At 40.3% G+C, this 24,395-nt stretch overlaps 1 pseudogene; it reads right to left on the bottom strand.

The window, feature by feature from the left end:
- Window positions 1-23,962, bottom strand: part of LOC150039362 (piezo-type mechanosensitive ion channel component 2-like) — a 195,629-nt pseudogene extending 171,667 nt beyond the window's left edge.
- Between the last annotated feature and the right edge of the window lie 433 nt (window positions 23,963-24,395).

Genomic DNA, 24,395 nt, shown 5'->3' on the forward strand with positions numbered 1-24,395 from the left:
AGAGAGAGAGAAAGAGAGAGAGAGAGAAAGAGAGAGAGAGAGAGAGAGAGAGAGAGAGAGAGAGAGAGGAGGGGGTGGGGAGAGGCAGATCATGGTGAACCCTGACTTGGATGTGAGCACCAGTGACAACTGCATGCTCAGAACCTCCTCCCTATCGTCTGCTTCCAATAGATCATTAGTAGACATTGAACATTTTTGTATTGTGAAAATAAAAATGAGAAAGTGTATTTCCAAAAGGATCAAATTAAAGAAATTTTCATAGAAAAAAAAAAAAGAAAAGTTCAGGAGATCAGTCCCCAAAACAGCACAAAGCTGTCACTCAAAGGAGTGACTCTAGCAAGAGAGACCATTTAAATAAACAGGCTAAGCAGGGGCAAGGTTCTGAGGTCAAGTCCCAGTACCAGGGGCTATTCAACAAACATTTATGGGGGACACAGAGTTGAGGCAGATAGACTAAAAGTGGAAAGTGGGGATCCCCTGAAGGAAGGGGAACCAAGGTGCTCAGCCACACAAAGGCCTGCAGGTAATGTTACTAGTAGCTGTATTCATAGTCATGTAACTTGAGTATCATTACCCCACCCAGTGACCCAGTCTATGCTAACAACCCACCCAGTAGAAGTGGAGGCTGATGGATTGTTGAGAATCCACAGATAGAGAAATCTAAAGTTGTTGCTGTGCGGAAGGAGGAAGACAAAGGCATAGACTGCAGGATTCTAGCACACGACTAGCCAAAGCTATGAGTCATTGTAACACATCTGCTTAGTCATTGCTGAGGGAAGACTTTGGGGGTGAAAATACTATGCATTTTTATTGTGGTGGGGTCCCATGACTGGAAGTAGGTAGTTGGCATAGTGAATGTAGATAACACCTCACTGGCAGAGAGGGAGGGAAGGTGGGAGGGAGAGAGGAAGAGAGAGAGGGAGGGGGGATGGGAAAATAACAAGCTACAAGAGGGAAAAGAAAAGGTATGAGAGAAAGAAGAGGGAGAACGAGAAATCAAGGTAGGTAGAAATGTTGAGAGGAAGAGAGAGACAGGAGAGAAAAGGATCCAGAAATAAGAAAAGAGTAGAGGTTGAAGCTTGTTTTCCTTACTATGAGCGCTCATGAGCCAGTAGCTCATGCCTGTAATCCTCGCTATGCAGGAGGAGATCTGAGGACCTTGGTTTGAAGGCAAACCAAGTAGAAAAGTTCTTAAGACTCTTATTTCCAATTAACCAGCAAAAAAAAAACTGGAAGTGGAGCTGTAGCATAAGTGGTAGACTGATAACCTTAAATGGAAAAGCTAAGGGGCAACATCCAGCCCTGGAGTCTAAGCACTAGTATTGACACAAAATAAAATAACGCTAAGGAGGAACAGAAGAGAGGAAAGGCACGTGTAATACAGAAACATAGAAAAAAGACAATGTAAAAATTTAAATGAATAAGTGAAGAAGCAATGGCAACCAAAATCCAAAACAGACACTTGATATAAAGGAGCATTCTAAATAAGCCATATCTGGTAGTGTGTAAGTGTTGAAAGTAACAAAAATTGTACTAATTTCTAGTGAGAATTCTTTATGACATCTCAGCATGAAAAAGCAATACAGTCCAGAGGTCCATGAGCCTAAAGCATGGTATTATTTTAACAGAAGCTACTCCTGGCTCTTCTCCCCAGGGTGTTCCCTGCTACAATAATTTATGGCAAGGGTAAGATGAACAATTCTGGATGCAGTGGAAATTGTTTCTTTGGTGAATCATTTCACTTGAAATGTTGGGAAATGATGTCTTAATAAGTTCAAGACCTATTAAAAATCACTGATTTATGTGATTAGGTTATTGAGAGATTTTTCTCCTGCAGAAAGATTTGTTATTTTCATAAATAAGAACATCATGGATCTATCTATCGTTCTATCTATCTACCTATTTATCTCTATCTATCTCTACTGGTACTATATATATATATGTATATGTATATATACATGTATACTTTCACATCTGTACAGAATCTATCTATCTATCTATCCATTGATCCTACTGGCCAGATCCAAGCTTTCTAGTCTAATGGGAACCATATCCCACTGGCCTTCACCCAGGTCACATACTACTGAGCCTGTCTTGAATGCTGTCATTGCCCTTTTCTTTCCTAGGGCAAATACTAAACCTCTGACTCACCTCCATACATCCAGCTTCCCAAGTCAGATGCATTTCCTCTCCTGTTCCACCATGATTCCCTCCTTGGGGATTCCTGATCCTTCATACAAGCTTTGTCTGGACGTGGACATCACAGTGTCCTGTGTCCATTATGAGAACAGTGAACAACACAGAGGGGGGCTTCTGCTGCTTCTCTTCTGTCTCCACATTGAGCTTAAGGCTGGCATGTGGTCCTTATTTACTAAATATCTCTTAATTGAATTGAACAAGAAATCATCATTTATTATGGCCCATCAATTTGGCAAGGCTAAAAGTTCCGTAATGGCCTGTTGGTGCTGTAATGAATTTTTCCTTTTAGCATGCCATTTAACAAGCACTTCCACTCAATGTCCTCTGGGTGCCTACAAAGGCCAAGAGCCCCTGGTGGGGCTCCCTATCAGCTTTCTCCTCCTAAGGTTCTCAGACTAGATGTCTTCAGATTATGACATCTCTCTTTTTTTTTGCCAGTCGTGGGCTTGAGCTCAGGGCCTGAGCACTGTCCTTGGACTTTCTCAAAGTTAGAGCTCTACACTTGAGCCTCAGCACCATTTCTGGCTTTTTTCTATGTATGTGGTACCGTGGAATTGAACCCGGGTCTTCGTGCATACTAGGCAAGCACTCTACCACTAGGCCAAACTCCCAGCCCCTGACATCTCTCTTCTTATTGGGAAGCCACTAACACTTAAAGCCAAGATTTGGGCCATGTTTCTGGGTACTGAAAGCCCCCTGGATGGTTCAACCAGCTGTCATCAGCCTAGAGAGCTCGTAGGTCACTGCAGTGCTTGTGGGCTGAGGGCGTTGGGCAATCCCTGACTTGGAGGACAGAGAGTCAGTGACTTGTGAGGCTGAACACAGTGCTGGGTGGGGACTGTGGCTGCTTGTTTGCACCCTTTACTGAGCACAGCAGCAGACCTCAGTGCCTGTCATTTCCACCTTAGGCTGAAGCACTTATCTATTCCTCTCATTTCTCTTAGTAGGAAGTGGCACTGGGCTTGTTGTTTTCCTTGATCATAACTTTCTTCTTTCTTTTCCCTAAACTAAGGAATCCATGACCGTGAAAACACAGTAACTCTCCTAGGGTATGGGAACTAAACCAAAGCCACCCAGGAAAATGTGTCCTAGTGACAAAGAAAGATTCCAACAGAGCTAATATTATTCACTATGATTTTTTTTTCTTGAACAAGTCAAGCACCTGTTTTTTGCATACATCTGATGACCACTCAGTAACTCCAGGGCCAAGCTGATCTTTTGGTTTCAGATTTCTCAGGAGAAAGATTTCCTTGTCCTCCCTACTCCTGCCCTGTGATCTATATCCATTAGTGTTCTAATGCAAAAAGAAGAGGAAGAAGATGAAAATCACTGGCAAATTCACTAAAATGACATCCAGTCCTATAAGAAATTTGATTATCTATGGGGATGACTAAATAAATATGGTTAGCTGGTCAGAGGAGAGTGCAGAGAAGTTTTCAAACCCAAACATTTCTCATGATGGCCGAGTGAAAACAGTGTTCTTTCTGTTTACAGCAAGCAAGTCAATACATGGCTTCTGGTGCAAGCCATTTGAAGCTCTGTCTGAGCCTTTCTGGTCTCTAATCTGATATTTATTCTTTCCTGTGCTATTACCTTGGCCATTGATCAGGGTTTTCCATTTGCTCTTGGAATGACATCCTCTCAGACTATTTATTGCTCACAGTTACAAGGCCAAGCAAACTGAGGTGGGTAGATCTGGCCTGGGTCACCACTTGGCTCTGTCCACTGATGGAGTTTGGTCTGGTACCACATACTGTGGCCAGGAGAGGTGCAATATTCACAGTTATTTGTCTCTCTAACAGGGCCTTCCACACAATCCATAAAAAAAATTCTTCTGAACCTCTCAGAATAAAGAGCGTCACTTAGAACTCACCTTAGTAGATGGATGCAAAGGCAGGGTGAATACCTTGTGTCTGAAAATCTCAAATCTGGGAACATTGATAGCTTATCAATAATCAAGATGACGACAGGAGAGGAAATTTCCAAATCCTGAAGGTTGGCTTCATATAGAGAATTGTTTAACAAATATCATCAATCAAGATGTATTGTATTCATAAACTGATCCATGGAATGGTAATTCTATAACTATTAATGATAATACAAATATAATTTAAAAATACCATGTAAATGACTCCAGGCTATGTGAATCTGGATCATAAATAATTTTTTTCATGTTAAGTCTATCCAAAAAATAGCTCATTATGTATAAGGAAATATTCTTAAAATTGAAAAATTGATTACAGGCATGAGTCACCCATGCCCAGATGATTTCTAAATCCTACAATTCCTGAAAGAAAAAAATAAAGATACTAAATATCACTAAGTCCTCCTCTGGCCATGCCTGTTAATAGCCTATTGCTTTTTTTTGCCAGTCCTGGGCTTGAGCTCAGGGCCTGGGCACTGTCCTTGGACTTTCTCAGGGCTAGAGCTCTACCAGTTGAGCCTCAGCACCTTTTATGGCTTTTTTTTTCTATGTATGTGGTACTGAGGAATTGAACCTCACCAAACTCATGGCCCGAGCCTATTGCTTTCTAATAACTTTAAACACTTTTTTTCTTTTGGCAGTATTAAGTTTTGAACTCCGGGCCTCATACTTGCTAGGCTGGTGCTCTATCATTTGACCCAAGCCTCCACCCTTGCTCTTTGCTGGTTATTTTGGAAATGGGGCATAGCAAACTTTTCTGCCTTCGCTAGTCTCAAACTGAGATCTTCCAACTTTCTACCTCTTGAGTGGCTAGGATTACAGGTGTGGCCATGAGAGTTTTCTTCACCATAAGCATATTTAGAATGCACATGGATAGCTTCACATATATGCAGAATAAACGGAAAATGTAATCTGTTGACAATGAAGCGTAACTCTTTCATATGACCCATCAGCAATAAGAACGACTTTTATGCAAAAAACAAATTTACTATTCTTTCCTCTTCCATAGGAAGTGATTGTTCAGCCTTAACGAAGGCAGCTTTCTCTGCTAGAAATGATGGTCTAGCTTTAACAGAGCTCTGCAAGTCCTTTTTTTTTACACATATTTTTAATAATTTTTTATTGTAATTAATAAAAGGGTTCCATGATATTTGAAAGATAGAGGGTGCATTAATTCACATACATTGATATCCTTTCACATGTCTTGTTCCCCATTACCCTCCCCCCCACCTACCCCCCACCCGAATCTTGGTTTTCCCCCCTTCCCTATCCAATTTCAAATAACCAAATACAAATATATCCAATATATCAGGTAACAAAGTGAGATACTGTAACAATATGAGATAACCAAGGAACAGCAAAAGAGATGAGAGATAACATAGCACCTTAAGAACAACAATCATTCATTATGTGGTTTCTGTTTCTATATCCTAGAGATCCTTTCATTTAGCATCCTACTATATGGCCTTTTGTATCAAGGTTTTGCTCTATTACAAATCTCTGCTAGGAGAGCCCAAGGTTTCTACTGATTATGACAAATGAGGGAAACCATTGAGCCTAAGTTCCTTTGAGTCTGGCTTACATCACTTAATATGATCTTTTCTAAGTCTTTCCATTTCCTAACAAATGGGGCAATGTCATTCTTTCTGACAGCAGCATAGAATTCCATTGTGTACAAATACCACATCTTGTTGATCCACTCATCAACTGAGGGACATCTAGGCTGGTTCCGTATCTTTGCTATGGTAAATAGTGCTGCAATGAACATTGTTGTGCTGGTGGATTTAGTATGTCTTTGTTTCTGGATGATTGGGTAAATGCCAAGTAGTGGAATTGCTGGGTCATAGGGGAGCTCTATGTTTAGTCTTGTGAGGAACTGCCATACTGCTTTCCATAGTGGTTGAACGAGTTTGAACTCCCATCAACAGTGTAGCAGTGATCCCTCCTGGCCATATCCACTCCAGCATCTGTTGTTATTAGTTTTCTTGATCCTGGCCATTCTGACTGGAGTGAGGTGGAATCTTAGAGTTGTTTTGATTTGCATTTCTTTTATGACCAGAGATGTTGAGCATTTCTTCATCAAAGAAATAGAACTACAGACCTATTTCTTTGATGAACATCGATGCAAAACTTCTCAACAAAATACTGGCCAACTGTCTACAACAACTCATCAAAAAATTATACACTATGATCAAATAGGTTTCATCACAGGGAGGCAAAGCTGGTTCAACATACGCAAATCAATTAATATAATTCAACACATCAACAGGAGCAGGGACAAAAATCACATGATTGCCTCAATAGATGCAGAAAAGGCATTTGACAAGATCCAACACCCCTCTATGTTAAAAGCTCTGGAGAAACTAGAAATCCATGGAGCATTCCTCAATATAATAAAGGCTGTGTATGACAAACCCACAGCTAGTATTATACTTAACGGCGAAAAGCTAAAGCCATTCCCTCTAAAATCAGGAACAAGACAAGGATGCCTATTCTTTCCACTCCTCTTTAACATAGTACTAGAATTCCTAGCCAGTGCAATAAGGCAAGAAGCAAGCATAAAGGAGATCCAAATAGGGAAAGAGGAAGTAAAATTTTCCCTCTTTGCAGATGACATGATCCTGTATTTAAAGAATCCTATAGACTCTATTCCAAGCTCCTTAAGCTGATTCAAAACTTTCAAAGAGTAGCAGGGTATAAAATTAACCCTCAACAATCAACTGCCTTCCTCTATGCCAACAGTGAGAGGAATGAGGCAACAATCAGTAAAGCAACTCCTTTCACAATAGCCTCAAAGAAAATAAAGTACCTAGGAATTACTTTAACTAAGAATGTAAAGGACCTTTTTGATGAAAACTTTAAAACCCTGAAAAAGGAAATTTAAGCAGAACTGAGAAAATGGACAAACCTCCCTTCCTCCTGGATTGGAAGAATCAATATCATGAAAATGACAATCTTGCCAAGGGCAATCTATAAATTCAACGCAATACCAATCAATATCCCAATGTCATTCTTTAAAGAAATAGTAGAGGCAATCCAAAATTTCATATGGAATAATAAAAGACCTCGTATAGCAAAAACACTTCTTAGCAGAAAGAACAGCGCAGGAGGAATTTCAATTCCAAACTTTAAACTTTATTACAGAGCTATAATTATCAAAACAGCTTGGTACTGTCACAAGAACAGGCCTGAAGACCAATGGAATAGAACTGAAGACCCAGATATTAAACCATAGACCTATGGCCACCTAATCTTTGACAAGGGAGCCAAAAAAATAGAATGGAAGAAAGATAGCCTCTTCAACAAGTGGTGCTGGCAGAACTAGTTAAAATATGCAGAAAGCTAAAGTTGGATCCTTCTTTGTCACCCTGTACTAGAATTAACTCCAAATGGATCAAAGACCTGGAGGTAAAAGCTGACACTCTGAAAACGTTACAGGAAGGAATAGGAGATACACTAGACCTCATTGGCACAGGTGGAAACTTTCTTAATAAGGACCAAGATTCACAACAAATCAGACAAAGGCTGGATAAATGGGACTTCATTAAACTGCAGAGCTTTTGTATGGCAAAGGACATAGCTAGTAAACTAAGCAGGAAGCCTACAGATTGGGAGAAGATCTTCACCAACCATACAACAGACAAAGGCCTCATATCTACAATATATCAACAGCTCAAAAAATTGAATCAATTTAAAACTGATCTCCAAAGTAACAACCATCCCATTAAAAGATGGGCCAAAGACTTAGAGAATTCTCTGAAGAAGAAACAAAAATGGCCTATAGACACATGAAGAAATGCTCAACATCTCTGGTCATAAAAGAAATGCAAATCAAAACAACTCTTAAGATTCCACCTCACTCCAGTCAGAATGGCCAGGATCAAGAAAACTGATAACAACAGATGCTAGAGGGGATGTGGCTAGGAGGGATCACTACTACACTGTTGGTGGGAGTGCAAACTCGTTCAACCACTATGGAAAGCAGTATGGCAGTTCCTCACAAGACTAAACATAGAGCTCCCCTATGACCCAGCAATTCCACTACTTGGCATTTACCCAATCATCCAGAAACAAAGACATACTAAATCCACCAGCACAACAATGTTCATTGCAGCACTATTTACCATAGCAAAGATATGGAACCAACCTAGATGTCCCTCAGTAGATGAGTGGATCAACAAGATGTGGTATTTGTACACAATGGAATTCTATGCTGCTGTCAGAAAGAATGACATTGCCCCATTTGTTAGGAAATGGAAAGACTTAGAAAAGATCATATTAAGTGATGTAAGCCAGACTCAAAGGAACTTAGGCTCAATGGTTTCCCTCATTTGTCATAATCAGTAGAAACCTTGGGCTCTCCTAGCAGAGATTTGTAATAGAGCAAAACCTTGATACAAAAGGCCATATAGTAGGATGCTAAATGAAAGGATCTCTAGGATATAGAAACATAAGCCATATAATGAATGACTGTTGTTCTTAAGGTGCTATGTTATCTCTCATCTCTTTTGCTGTTCCTTGGTTATCTCATATTGTTACAGTATCTCACTTTGTTACCTGATATATCGGATATATTTGTATTTGGTTATTTGAAATTGCATAGGGAAGAGGGGAAAACAAGATGAGGGGTGGGGATGGGGGGGAGGGAAATGAGGACCAAGACATGTGAAAGGGTATCAATGTATGGGAATTAATGCACCATCTATCTGGCAAATATCATGTAACCCTTCTATTAATTACAATAAAAATATATGAAAAAATAAATGATAGATATATAGAGAGAAATAAATCAGAAAAATAAATAAAAGAACCATTAAGAGCTGTTCATCTAGGATGATGTACTTCCCAGGATTCTGATGGGAAACCCAGTTCCCATGAAATCTCCTAAATTGAAGCTGTTACTTCAGGTTAACAATAATATCTTTGCCATTAAGTAAGGTATGCTACTGGCTGAGATAAGAAAGGGGTGCAAACCTATAACAAAGCTAATTTCAGACTTCTAAATAGGAATCAGATCAAGTAAGAAATATAAACCTTTGGCTTCTGGATAATCGGTAATTAACACCATGCCCCCAAACACTGCAATTCAACCTCCGCTACTAACACCCTGAGATCCTGCCTCTAATTCATCATGCTGTCCACACTTGACCTGAATTCTTCATGGAATTTGCTGTACAGCTCAACTGTACAAGCCATTAATGAAGCCTAAGACACTATGCTGATCCATTCTGTGCCTATCAAGGTGCCAACAAAGCCCCTGGGGACTCCAGCTGTTACATTCCAGGCCACAGTGTTCTCTATAGCTCAGATCAACTCACAGACTATATTAGTTATAATGACCTTATTTAACAAAGACAGAGTTCATAAGACTGTAGATATTTTCTTTCAGCCATGTTTTCAAATAGATTTTGTCACCAAGTATACATTATCTAGTGTTACTGTTTGAAAAATGAAGAATACATGAAAGAAGGGAACAGGGGACAAATAACAGCTTGCATAGTCAATATATGTCTGTGATCAAGAAAGTTGAAAATGTGAAATGGGTCTGAGGGGAGGGAACAGATCAGATAGTGGGGAATGATGGGAAAGGTAACTCTGAACAGGAGTCACTAGACAGACAGACACATTAGAAATTAGAACTCCCCTGGCCATACAACCTTTTGAAATCTGGAAAAAAAATAAAGTTCAGATTAAACCTTATAAAAGACTTGCTGATTATTTTTCTAGTTGGAAGCAAACAATTTAGGAAGACAAAGCTTTCTATAGCCTGAAAGAATGTAAATCATGTATTTTTTGTTATCTCCTCACAGATACACAAATATAACTAAATAGAAGACTATTATTTTTCAATAGGTGGGAGTAAGATCTCCCAGAAAATAAAGCTTTCACCTCTGCTGGTAGGCTGCTATGCTCAAATCTTATTATTCGATGCAAAAGAGCAAACATTGGGGCCGGGAGTTTGGCCTAGTGGTAAAGTGCTTGCCTAGCATGCACAAAGACCCAGGTTCAATTCTTCCAAACCACATACATAAAAAAAGCCAGAATGGCTCAAGTGGTAGAGTGTTAGTCTTTAGAAAACCCAAGGACAGTGCTCAGGCCCTCAGCCCAAGCCCAGGACTGGCAAAAAAAAAAGAGCAAACATATTCAGACCTTGTTCAGACCTGACTGTTGCATCTACTGCTAGAACTTTGTAGTTTTTTTGCTTTTAGTCTCTTTGGAAAACATTACAGAGTCACCTGTGAACCACGAGCAACAATGACAAATGTCATTTTCAGATGGGAGCACTTAAGACACAGTGTGTGATTTTCCAATTTGTTTATCCCATGATATGATGTTTATCCCATGATATGATGGCAGAAAGACAGCCTCTTCAACAATGGTGCTCGCAGAATTGGTTAAACATGAGGAGCTGGGAGTTTGTCCTAGTGGTAGAGTGCTTGCCTACCATGCTCAAAGACCCAGACTTGATTCCTCGGTACTACATACATAGTAAAAGGCAGAAGTGGTGGCTCAAGAGGTAGATTGCTAGTTTTGAGAAAGACAGTGCTGAAGCCCTGAGTTCAAGCCCTAGGAGTGGCAAACAACAACAACAACAATAAAAGAATTGGTTAAACTCATGTAGAAAACTTAACTTGGATCCTTATTTGTCACTCTGCACCTGAATTAATTCCAAATGGACTAAAGATCTTGAGATAAAGGCCAACACCCTGAAACTTTACAGGAAAGAATAGGAGCGTCTTGGCACAAGTCAAAACTTTCTTAACAAAGGCCCAGAAATACAACAAATTAAAGAAAGTTTGGACCAATGGGACTGCATTAAATTGCAGAGCTTCTGTATGACAAAGGACATAGCTAGCAAGTTATACAGAAAGTCCACAGAGTGGGAGAAAATCTTCACTAGCTATATAACAGACAAAGGTCTCATATCTAAAATGTAAAATCCTTTTAAGTAAGTGCTGCAGGTGGCTTCTTGTTAGGTGGGTGTTTACAGAAAACAATATTAGCACTTAGTAAAATACTTAGCTATTTCACAATAGTATTTTTAAACACATTCAAAAGTTATCTTGAAATACTTGTACAACAGAGTTTCAACTCAACATGAAAAAGTGTCAGCTCAGGACTGCTCCTGAAAATCTTCAGGGTCTGTGTCTTATAGGAGTGGCTGAGTGCCCTCAAGCAGGGGCTTTATTTATTTATTTTTTAATAAAAGAATGAGTTTGGCCACTTTTCCTATTTTGTCTTACGGCCAATCTCTGTCTGCCTACCTGTCGCCCCCATCTCTCCCTCTCCCTCTCCTTCTTCCTCTCTTTCTGTTACACACACTAAACGCCCACTTCTTAAAGTTCTCAGTTATTTCTGCTCTCTATTTTTCCCCTTATGGTTAATTTCATGTGGTTATGGTAGCTGACTTTGTTACCTAGTTTATTATTATTATTATATATATATATATATACATATTTGTTTATTTGAAATAGGAAACAGAAGGGGTAAAACAAGATCATTGGGAGGGAGTGTGGGGAGGGAAAGGGGCACCAAAACATGAGAAAGGACATCCATGTTTGAGAAGTAATGCATCTACTATCTGACAAATATAACTGTAACCCTTCTATACATTACCCCAACAATAAAAAAGAAAAGTTCTCAGTATTGATGTTCTGGGAAACAAAGCTCCAACAAATGGCAACACGGGAACCTACCCAAATATAGTACAGGGTGAAAAGCTGGGTATTTCATAGTCCTGGCAGCATGGTACAGACACAAATAAGTTTTCATTCCTGTCCTTGAGGACTAAGGATTTAACTTGATTTACAGCAGCTCCACCAACAAAACAGGCATGATTCCTGCCCTGGAGATGTTACAACAGGGTCATTTCACTGGGAGTGACTAGTGCTAGGCTTAGTTTATTAACCCAGAGAAGGGAGAGTTGGAAATGGTGTTAGTGACAGACATGTCAGCAACATAAGATAATGCCATGCACATACTAAAGTCACATTTTCCTTCCATTCTTCTCAGAAGCAAGCCTGCTCTATCAGTAGGTAGTGTGACTGTCTACCAGATTACTACAAGGTAGTTGGGAAAAGGTGGGGTCCTTTCCCAGTTTGCTCTTTGCAGAGTCTACTCTTCTGTTAGCACGCTCCAACCAAATGCCCACGAGTTTCCCTATGGAATTTACTCCACAGCTCTGGGCTTAGCCTGCATGCATGGTGGGCTCCTTAGCTGTTCAGGGACTTCTGTGTGGGGAGTACATACAGGAAAATCATGTCCACACAATACATCTAACGTGATGATGGAAGGATGTAAAAAGTATCATGAGAGGTCTGTGGACCTAAGCCCTCAGGAAAGATCTTTCCCAGTGGTAATGCCTAAGCCCTGACTTGTGAGTCACAGCAGACCTGGACGAGACAGCACTGCAGAAAGCTGGAGTCCCCTCTAAAGACCATGCAGGGCCTTCTGAGTTACGTCTACATTGGACAGGGTCCTGGGAGCATATGTGTTTCATTGCGCTGCTCTATTTTTAGGGTGGCTTATATTCTAATATGTTCTTAGGAAGATTAAGATATTTCATTCCACAATCCACTCCATACATCAAATAAAATCACACACAGTAATGTTATTACTAATGTAAGCTGAATCACTGTACTGATTATGTGCCATTATTGACAATAATGTCTTTTCTTTTTAAGTGAAAATGACAAGTGATCAATAAAAGACTATTATTTTTCAATAGGTAGGAGTAAGATCTCCCAGAAAGCAGAGCCTTTGCCTCTCCTGGCAAGTTGCTATGCTCAAATCTTTTTACTCCATGCAATAGAGCAAACATGTCCAGCCCTTGCTCAGACGTGACTGTTGCAGCCATTAGTTGAACTTCATAGCCTTTCCACCTAGGAACCACGAATCACGAAGACAAATGCCATTTGTAGATGGGAGCTCTTACGACATGGTATGCAATTCTCCAAGTTTGTTTCTCCCATGAGACCATAGTGCCACAGGCTGAAGCAAAGGTGGATTTGGAGGTGGGATGTATGTAGGTTTGCAGGTTGCAAATATGATCTGAGATTACTGATTCTGTCACACAAACTGTGACAATGTGTATAATGCATATAACAAATTGTATCTGAATATTCATACATATGCACCACACACACACACACACACACACACACACACACACACACACACACACACACACAAAGGGTTTCCAAAATGGAAATGGCTGGATGCTGCTGTCTTGGACTTCTCTGTCTCTCTATCTCTGTCACTGTCTCTGTGTGTATGTCTGCCTCTTCCTATTTCTGCTGGCACCAGGGCTTGAACTCAGGGCCTCGTTCTCTTACTTAGTTTATTGCTCATGGTTGGTACTCTACCACCTCTCAATACATTTCTCCAGTCAGGCTGTTGGCTGGTTAACTGAAGATGAAGTCTCAGAAACTGCCTGTACCCATGCTGGTTTCCAACTCTCATCCTTCAGGTCTTGAGTAAGGATTACAAGTGTGAGTCTATTCTAATTACAAACTTTGAAAAGCTTCACAGAACCACCAGCTCTCTGATGGAAGCTCTAATATGTTAAGTACAGGGTCTTGTTATTATTGTTTTTTGTTTCTTTTTAGAACAAAATATTAAATTAACTTTGAGTAAACCTTTTGGACATGAAGAGACAATTTAAGTATCAAGAAGCTGAAATGAGATTGTGAAGGGGGATGGGAATAGGAAGTAGACAAAGGTGTAAAGGAAGAGTGGACAAACAGCCAGGATCTTCAATATGTACATATGAAAAGGATGTAAACAATGTGAAAAGTGGGGCCAGGAGCATAGCCTGGTGGTAGAGTGCTCACTTAGCATGTATGAAGCTCTGGGTTCGATTCCTTGGTACCCCATGCACAGAAAAAGCAAAATGTTGCACTGTGCCTCAAGTGGTAGAGCACTAGCCTTGAGCAAAAAGTGTCCAAGGACAGTGCCCAAGCCCTGAGTTCAAGCCTCAGGATTAAAAAAAAATGAAATGTGTGTGGGAGAAGGGAACCAACAAGATAGATAAGAATGATGGAAGGGATGACTTTGATCCAGAAGCAGTGAACACTTAGGTGGACATATTAAATTGTAATCCACCTGGACAAGCTTTTGCAGTTCAGGAAATAAAAAAAATAGAAAACAATCGAGAATATTTTGTTGTGTTGACAGCAACATCGTAATATTGTGTTGGAGGTGACACACAAGATAGGGTACTTCCTTTTCAGGATTCAAAATATCTCTCTATATAGGGAGTCCTAAAATAAAATAAGAATGGAGATTCAATTGTTTGCAAGGCAAACGTGCTCTGAGATCACTAATTTGTTCACACAAACTGTGACAATGTGTACAATTGTGCGTGATGTATATTGCCTCTGAATATATGTGTACATACATGTATATGTGCATATGTACATACACGTGTACACGTAATACGTGTATATATGTATATACACATGAATTTATATATATTTATGTGTATGTGTGTACATACATATATGTATATATGTATATGTGTGTGTATCTACATATCCACAGGGACAGCCGATCACATCCCAGCAAACATCATCCAAGTAGGGTCAAGTAGGTTGCCCCTCCCCCCAGTAAGCAAACATTTCCCAAGGAGGGCTTAAGGGGTGGCCCCCTCAGTTCTTTCTTTAGGTTATCCTATATACACATACACACACATACACACACACACACATATAGTTTGAGACATCTGTGCTTTCTTATTCTAGGAGAAAGCTTCGAAGCTTCAGCTGACAACATCACTTCCTTCCCTTCTAATGTGATCACTTTAACATGATGTAGTGGATGAAAGAGGACGCAGCATTGACAGGATCAGTATCTCTTAGAATTGTCTAAACTCTCACAGATGGAACTCAGGGCCTAGGGCCTGTTAAGTAGATGCTCTACCACTTGACTCTGCCTCCAGCCCCTTTCATCTTATTTTCAAGGTAGGATCTTTATGCCTGGGTTGGCTTTGGCTGTAAGCCTATTACTTATGAGTTCGCTTGATGGTGGGGACGTCAGGGGTTTGTGCTGGTGCCCAGCCACTGGGTGAAATAGAGTCTCGTGTACTATAATGCTCTGGCAGGCCTTGAACTGTGATCCCGCATCCTCATCTCCCAAACAACAAGGATTATAGACTACTTGTGGAGCTCTCTGGCCCACAAAGAAAAACTGAGAAGTATCAACAGCACTGTATGCCCTCCCCCTGCCAAATCTAAAAAGGCCAGTAATGGTGCCAAGAAGATTGAAAGTGAGCACAGAGAAACAAGAGGCTTTGAATCCATCAACAGATGGCTTTTCAAGAGAGGAGCTGCAGATGGGTATTCTCTGTGGCTACTGGAGAAAGGATGCATTTTAAACATTTTATTCTTTTTTAAGTCTTGATTTTTTTTCTATTACTCATTCTGGGTCATGAATTCAAGGCCTGGGAGCCATGCTTGAGCTTTTTTTGCTCAAGTGAGGTGCTTTACCATTTGAGACACACCTCCTCTTTTGGCTTTCCACAGGTTAATTAGAAATAAGAATTTCAACAACTTTTCTGCCTGGGCTAGATTCAAACCACAATCCACAAATCTCAGCCTCCTGAATAGCTAGGATTATACAGGAGCCAAGCAGTACAAAGAATTAGTCTGAGCACCAGAAAAAAACTTAAAAGAACTAGTAAAACATACTTTTAGACCAAAAGAAAGTGAAAAGTACTTTTGTCTGTTAGTGGCTACACTTACACTGACAGTTGCACAAACAGTGTAAAGGTCCTGGGACATAGCCCTCTGCTTTGCTCTCACTTTCTTAGCCAGTGGTTCTAGGATGCTGAGCAGGCCCCATACCCGAATGCTGATAATGAATCCATCTTCTTTTCTTGGAGAAAATGCTGATAAAGAGGTGCTGGCAGCTAATAGTGATAGGGTCCCAATTTTTCCTACTCCTGATTTTAATAATTGAGGTACATGTCACTATCTGCACAAATTTCTCCAGAGAAAAGTCACACCCTGGGAAGGTCATATAGGACACTGACAGTTGAGGAGATTTAGCTCCATTTCTAGAGGTTCTTTAGTAGCCAACTTACCTTCATATCACTAGGATCCCAGTGCCAGGACTTTGCACACACACTGCTTCAATTCACTATTTTCCTTGTGAGTCCAGCCCAGGTTTTCACAAAGACCCTGAGACTCAGGAAGAGGTGACTCACCCAAGGCCACAGAGTTGAAGCAATGGTGCAAGACAGACCCCTTAAAGCAAAAATTCCCTGGACACTGGCCTAACAACTGAGGGACAACTCAGTGCCATTTTAAAGTTTTCTTCTCTTAATAGTCTTCCCAAGTCACCTTGGGGTAACAAGATTAATGGGTAACAATTTTGTGATAATAGCAGAAAATAGTCTTCTCAACTGTGACCATCACAAACACACATACACACACACACACACACACACACACACACACACACACACACACACCTAAAATTTATGAAAATACTCTGAAGACAACCCCAGGGTCCATGAGCCTCCCTGTCTTTCCAACATGGCTACATTCCACTAAATCTCCTTTCTCTGATCTCTGATGTTTATCAGTCTCTTTAATTGGTGTGTAGGAACAGGGATGGGAAGCCCAGGAAATGAGGGGTTTGAGGATTGAAATCCTCAGAATCGGGGTTTTTCACCCCTTAGGATTTCATATTGATCTAGCATGGGAAAACCACCTAGAATAAAGTGGGACTTGTTGACTCCAGCTTACCTTTCGAAGCCAATCTGCCGAAAAGCCTTCTCCCATGTGGAGCCTGTAAGGGAAGAAGAAGTGGTCAGTGCACTTCCGGTCTCAGACAAGCCTGTTCTATTGTTACTCAGACTTGCCGGGGCATGGTATTCCATTCCAATGAAATGTTCTGGTTTTTCCCTCCCAGGCCTGGCTCTCCTCTCCAGTCTACATGTAGTCCTTATGTTTCAGTCACTTGATTTGATTTGATTTTTCATTGGCAGTCTATGTCTGTGAATGGTGAGATGAGGAGAAGGAGAATATGTGGCACCTGAATTATAGATCTTTTCTTTGTGAGGACATTCAAACCCCTCATTTCCTGTTATTTGGAGATATATAAATTATTAATAATCCTTCTCCTACGGTGCAAATCAGCAGCAGAGTATTTCTTATCGAACTTTGTACCTGGTAGCCACTTTTTTTTGCCACGCCACCTTTCTCCTTCTCTAGCTTCTGAAGATTATGGTGAGGCAAAGGGTGAACAATTGAGTATATTGGAGAGACCTTGATCAAGTAGAGGTAAAACCTCTTCTTCCCAAAGACAAGGCCTGTGATGACCCTAAAACAGATCTGTGCAGTAGACAGGTGCCTTTCCCTTTGAGATGAGGAGAATGATCTAAACAGATGCCAGACAGCTCAGTTACCCCAAAGGGCGACAAAGAGGCACTCCATGAAGCTGGTCTAGTGATAGAGTGCTTGCCTAGCATGAATGAAGAACTGGCTTTGATTCCTCAGTACCACATACATAGAAAAAGCCAGAAGTGGTGCGGTAGCTCAAGAGGTAGGGCTCTAGCCTTGAGAAAGCCCAAGGACAATGTTCAGGCGCTGAGTTCAGGCCCCAGAATTGGCAAAAATAAAAATAAAAAAGAGAAACTCCATTAGCCTCCATCGGGCTACTAATTTTTGGTCCTCCTGTCTCTTTTTCAATGAGAAGTCTGTACTCTTCTCCTCCATCTAGTTAAGAGTACTGGTTGGGGGCTTATAATAATCCAACTATCATAAATAAAAGGCTCTCTGCACTTCTCTGGCTTCTTACTTGCAAATAAATGTTACCTCTACTCCCACTTTTTCTACTTCATAATTCTTTATTTGGTGGAGGAAAGGACCCAAGACCCTTAGACTGATCAACAATTTTGCTCTCCAGTTCCAGGAAATGAACCTTTCTGATTCTGCATAAGGACAAAGCAAAAATGTACAAATGGGAATCCATCAAATTTGATGAAATCAAATGTCCAGACAACCACCCTTCTGAACTTCTAAATATGTCTACTTCAGAAGAATATGAATGAAACTCTTGCTAGGGACAAAAATAAAACATGGCTGGGTGTTGGTGGGTCACACCTACGCTCCCAGCTTAAACATATACGTGAAACCCAATCTCAACCCATCACTGGCTTCAGTAGCATGGACATGTTTTTTTCAACTACAACAGAAGCACAAATTAGGTAGATTGCAGCTCAAGCTCCAGGTCAAGAAGTGAAACTCTTATCTCAAAAATAACTAGTCTGAAACATGTGCTAGGGGCATGTCTCAAGTGATACAGCACCTGCCTGGCAATTTGTGACACTCACTTCACAAATTAGGAAAAAAAAGAAGAGGGAAGTAGAAGGGAGGGAAGGGTGAAAGGAAAAGAGAGAAGGGAAGAAGAGAGTGAGATTTGCCCTACTGCATTCAGGTCTTATCTCAGGAAGCTGGCTGATATCCAATCGACACTGCTAATCTCCATCCTTATACATCACATCTTCCTGTTACTAAGGTTCAATCATGAGTTTAATATTTCATTTTTTAAAGAACTTGGAAGGCCAGGCACCAATGGCTCATGCCCGTAGTCCTAGGTACTCAGGAGGCTGAGATCTAAGGATCATAGCTCAAGGCCAGCCTAGACAGTAAAGTCTGTGGGATTCTTATCTCTACTAAACTACCAAAAAAGGTGAAGTGGGCCTGTAGCTCAACTGGTAGAGTGCTGGCCTTGAGCAAAAGAAGCTCAGGGACAGCACTTAGGCTCTGAGTTCAAGCCCAAAACAAGCCCTCAAAACAACAAAAAAGCTTTATGCTAACAATTTTAGTCAGGAGAATGCAAAACTGGGATTTGAAGTCTACAAATTTCCATGTAATAACTGTTCCTCACTTGCTAGGCATATAATAATGATGCCAAAATGTGTTCATTTATGTAAAATAGCATTTAAAAATTATTGTGAAGGTGATGTACAGAGGAATTATAATTACATAAGTCAGGTATGAAGTATATTTCTTTTTGAAAACTGTTACCCTGTCCCTCCAATATCATTTTAATAAAAATAATTCGACATGTGTCATATGTGGGGAACTTGGATTCTTTTTAGATTTTGAGACTAAAACCAGTGGCAAAAGTTCTTTGATTTTAATAACTACTGTGATTCATGTTGCCCTGAATTCCTAGCATGCGATGTTCTGGTTGATAGCCACGGTAGAGTACTAAGCCAGAAAAGCATACTGCTTTTCTGAGAAAGTATGCAGCAGGACTTCATTCACTTTAGGCCAATAACATCTTCTGATGACCATTCTATAGTCAACGTTAATGGGAATGGTGTTTAAGTTTCTTACAAACTCTGCCTCCAATGGTATATCTGTATGTGTCCACAAAGGACATTAGCCAGACTTTGAGGAAAGCCAGGCACTCACTAGAAGGAGTAGCCCCAGGAAGTCTGAGCTAGCTCCATGATAGACAGAACTAGACCTCAAGGAGTCAGACTTAGTCCCTGGGGGGACAGAAATGGTCCCCAGGGAGTCAGGGGTAGTCCCCAGGGAAACAGAGCTATTTCTCAGGGATACAGAAACTAGGTCAAAGATAGTATGGAAGGATCAGTTCATTATAAAGTTGGGTCTCTATTAATTGGTCATAGTAATGTTTAAATATTTTTATGGAATCATTAAGGATTGCACTTTGGATATGAACTATACATAAATTTGAAATAGATTTAAGCTTATATGCTTGGATGATGATATCACTGTGATCCAGCTGAGTTCCAATGTGGTTTACTAAGTAAAAGGGAAAGACCAGGATTTGGACTAACCAGTCATGAGATTTCACTTGGTACCCAGTCAAATGAAACAGAACACCTGTAAATGTCCTCTGTCCTGTGAATATTCTTCAAAACAATAAAACTCCTATCTCAAGCCAGGTGCCAGTGGCTCACACCTATCATCCTAGCTATGGGAAGTTGAGAAGGAGAGGATACAGATTCAAGGACAGATTGGGCAAAATAGTTTGAGAGATCCTCTTCTTCAACCCACAGTTTGTGCTTCAATGGTAAAGCACCAACCTAGGAAGAAGCTTAAAGCTCTCAGTTCAAAATCTAATTACCACCCCCTCCCCACCCTTGCCTGATAGGAACTGTTCAAAGACAAGACAGTACTGTGGCCCCTAGAGATCCTACTAGTTAAGACAGTTTTCAAGAACTCCTAAGATTTTAGTAGCGGCTGCATTGTCTTCTGGGAATGTGGGCCACTGCCTGACTCAGGCTAGTTAGTGGAGGAGAGCCAGCGTTGAGTGCAGCCAAGGTTCTAGTGCTGGGAAAGTGTGGTGATGTGAAGGTTCACTGCTGTTCTTGACTTCTCATGCCTCCAGAGAGGAACAACACACCTTTTAAAGTGTTCTATATTTCCACGGTTCTCTAAGAGCTCCTTCGGATATTACCGTTTTTAAAAAAATTTAAGAAAACAATAATTAGGAATCCTTTCCTTGGGCTTGGAGTTTGGCCTAGAGGTAAGAGTGCTTGCCTAGCATGCGTGAAGACCCAGGTTCAATTCCTCTGTACCACATTTATAGATAAAAGTTGGAAGTGGTACTGTGACTCCAGTGGTAGGGCTCTAGCTTCGAGAAAGCCCAAGGGCAGTGCTCAGGCCCTGAGTTCAAGACTGGCAAAGAAAAGAATCCCTTTCTTTCCTTTCTCTTTTTCCCCATGTCCTTTTCTTCACACCCCCCAACCCCATCTTGGGCTCTGTATCTTAGCTTTGTTCATTCAAGGTTGTTGCTCTACCATTAACAAATTATTTTAATGTAAAGATGATGTACAGAGGGCTTACAGTTACATAAGTATGATAATGAGTATATTCCCTTTCAAAGTGTTACCACCTCTATTGTATTCTCTCACTTTCCCTCCTTCCCCCTTCCCCAAAGTGGTAAAGTTCATTTCCAACAGAGTGTGTCTAGTGACACTTAGTTGTTGCAAGGTTTGACCCTTTGTCTCACCCTTTCTGTGCTTCCCCAGCCCTTCCCCAAATCAGATAAACTTATACACAAGACAAAAGGGTACCAAAATCAGAAACAGTGACCTCAGGGAATAAACCAGAGGAGAAAATAAATGAAACAAAGACATCATTTTATGTGGTCATATGTACATAGCTATTGGGCTGTTGTGAATCTCTGCATATATTAATTATTAAAATGAGGGAAACTAGGCAGCCTATGTTTCTTTGGATCTGGCTTACTTCAGTTAATGTAATTTTTTCTAAGTCTCCATTTCCTTACAAATGGGCCAATATCATTCCTTCTGATGGAAGCATAGAACTCCGTTGTATATATATACCACATCTTCTTGATCCATTCATCTACTGAGGGGTATCTGGGTTGGTTCATATCTTAGCTATGGTAAGTAATGCTGCAGTGAACATTGTTGTGCTAGTAGGAAGTATGCCCTTGTTTCTGGACATTTTGGTAAATGCTAAAGAGTGGGATTGCTGGGCCATAGGAGAGCTCTATGTTTAGTCTTTTGAGAAACTGCCATACTGCTTTCCAGAGTGATTGAATCAGTTTACATTCCTATCAACTGTGTAGTAGCATTCCCTTTTGGCCACATCCCCACCAGCATCTGTTATTATTGGCTTTGTTTTTATTTGCATTTCTTTTATGGCCAGAGATGTTGAACTTTTCCTCATGTGTATATTGGTTATTTTTATTTTCTCCAAGGCAAGGGACAAATGTAAAGGGGATTCAAATAGGGAAAGAAGAAGTAAAACTCTCTCTTTTTGTAGATGACATGATTCTATATTTAAACAACTCCACAGACTTCTCTACCAAGTTGTTTGAGCTGATTTGAAACTTTGTCAAAGTAGCAGAGTATAACTTAACCAACAAAAATCAATAGCTTTTCTGTATGCCAACCAATAATGAGTGAGTCTGAAACCTGAAAAGCAACTCCTTTCGTAATAGCCTCAAAAAAAAAAGCCATAGGCATTAACTTAACCATAATCGCTGAAGGAATGCCATGCTGAAAACTTTACAATCCTGAAAAAGAAAATTAAAGCAGAACTAAAGAACCTCCCATGCTCCTGGATTGGGAGAATTAACATCATGAAAATGGCAATACTGCCAAAAGCTATCTACAAATTCAATGCAATATCCATCAATATGCCAACAACATTCTTTAATGAAATAGAAGAAATCCAAAAATTCATATGGAGTAACAGAATATCCTGAACAGCAAAAACAATCCTTAGCTGGAAGAACAGTGCAGGAAGAATATGAATACTAAACTCCAAGCTATATTATAAACACATAGTTTTAAAAGCAGCTTGGCATGTCACATGAACAGACCTGAGGGCCAATGGAATAGAATTGAAAATCCAGAAATGACTCCATAGACCTATGGGCACCTAATCTTTGACAAGGGAGCCAAAATCATCACATGGAAGAAAGACAGACTCTTCAAGCAATGGTGTTGGCAGAATCGACTATACACATGTAGAAAACTGAAGTTAAATACTTAAATATCACCCTGCACCATAATCAATTCCAAATCGATCAAAGACCTAGAGATAAGAGTAGATATCCTGAAGATATTACCAGAAGGGACAAGGCCTACATTAGGGTTGGCACAGGTTGAAACTTCCTAAATAAAGACCAGAAACACAGCAAATCAAAGAAAGGCTGGATACATGAGATTGCATTAAACTGAAGAGCTTCTGCATGACAAAGGACATAGCTAGCAAGACAAATAGGAAACCCACCGATTTGAAGAAGAGCTTCACTAGGCATAAACAGATAAGGGGTTCATATCAAAAATAAACTTAGGGCTCAAAAAATTAAGCCTTCCTCCAAACAAATTCTCAAAGAAACAACCACTCCAGTAATGGGTGGACTAAGGAATTATAAAGAGACTTCTCTGTTACTCTACTATTTGAGCCACATCTCCAATTCTGGCTTTTTGGTGGCTAACTGGATAAAAAGTCTCACTGACCTTTCTGCCTGGGCTGGCTTTGAACTGGGCTCCATAGTTCTCAGCCTTCTGAGTAGTTAGAATTACAAATGTGAGCCAGTAGCACTTGCCTGAAACTCTCTTCTTCTTCTTTTTCCTCCTCCACTGTGATGCTGATGCTGATGCTGATGTAGTTGCAGAAAGGGGTTACAATTCCCTAAGTCAGGTTGTAAGTACAAGTGCTCCTTGGTCAATGTCACCTTTCTCTTTATTCTCCCTCATCTTCCCTTTCCTATCTCTACCCTCAAATTACTTGTTTCTTTCTCTCTCTCTCTTTTTTTTGTGGTCATAGTGCTTGAATTCAGCCTGGGCACTGACCCTTAGCTCTTCAGCTCAAGGCCACTGCCCTGCCCTTGAGCCAAGCTCCACTTCCCATTTTCTAAGCTTCATTGGAGATAAAAGTCTTGGGTCCTTTTGTTCCCCAGCTAGCTTTGAACCTTGATCCTCAGATCTCAACCTCCTGAGTAGCCACGATTACAGGCATGAGCCACCACGTCTGGCTACATGTTTCATATTTTGAAGCCTTCTTTCATCATTGATTATTGTAACTGTAAAATAAGTTCATTATTTTATTATACTGTACTAATAAACTTTGAATATGGAGTTTTGATTAAGAAATAGACCCCTCTTCATTTTAATAAGAAATGTGAATTTATCTGGTGAGGAGAAGTTAATAGTTTGGGGGCATGTGTCCCACGACTATTTAGAAAGAACATTATTCAGCCACTCAGCTAAGTGCACTGGAGATGAGAATATGGTTTCTGGTCACTAGAACTAAATCTCATTTGTGACTTGAGTGTCTCTTATTCTCCAGGCTCACCAAGCTTAGCAGTCATCTTGATCTGCTCAGAATGGGACTGGATCTATTGAAGTATGGTTTCTGCCCTTAACTTTCAAATACACACGAGAGGATTATGTGTGTTGTGAGTTCTTGGTGCCAATGAAATAAGAGGCACACCATAAATGGAACAGACATATCCAGATCCTTTGGCATTGAAACTATTTTTGGCAGCTCATTATTCAGTTACTGGGGAATTCTTTTAAAGCCATTAACCCCCACTCCCTTTACGTGGTAAGGGGATACTAGTCTCCATTGCCAAAGAAGTCCAAAGCCCAGGAAACAAAAGCGCCTGGCAGACTTTCTTAAATCTCATTTTTAAATGAAATTTACAGAGCCCTCAACTACATTGCTTTGTGAAGTATTTTGGGATCCAAAATATTAAATGGATAGCTTTTAGAAAGAAGTGGGTCCTATGTTTTAAATATCTT

This window comes from Megascapheus bottae, unplaced genomic scaffold, assembly GCF_031878675.1.
Source record: "Megascapheus bottae isolate mThoBot1 unplaced genomic scaffold, mThoBot2.hap1 HAP1_SCAFFOLD_40, whole genome shotgun sequence".
NCBI classification, from domain to species: Eukaryota; Metazoa; Chordata; class Mammalia; order Rodentia; family Geomyidae; genus Megascapheus; species Megascapheus bottae.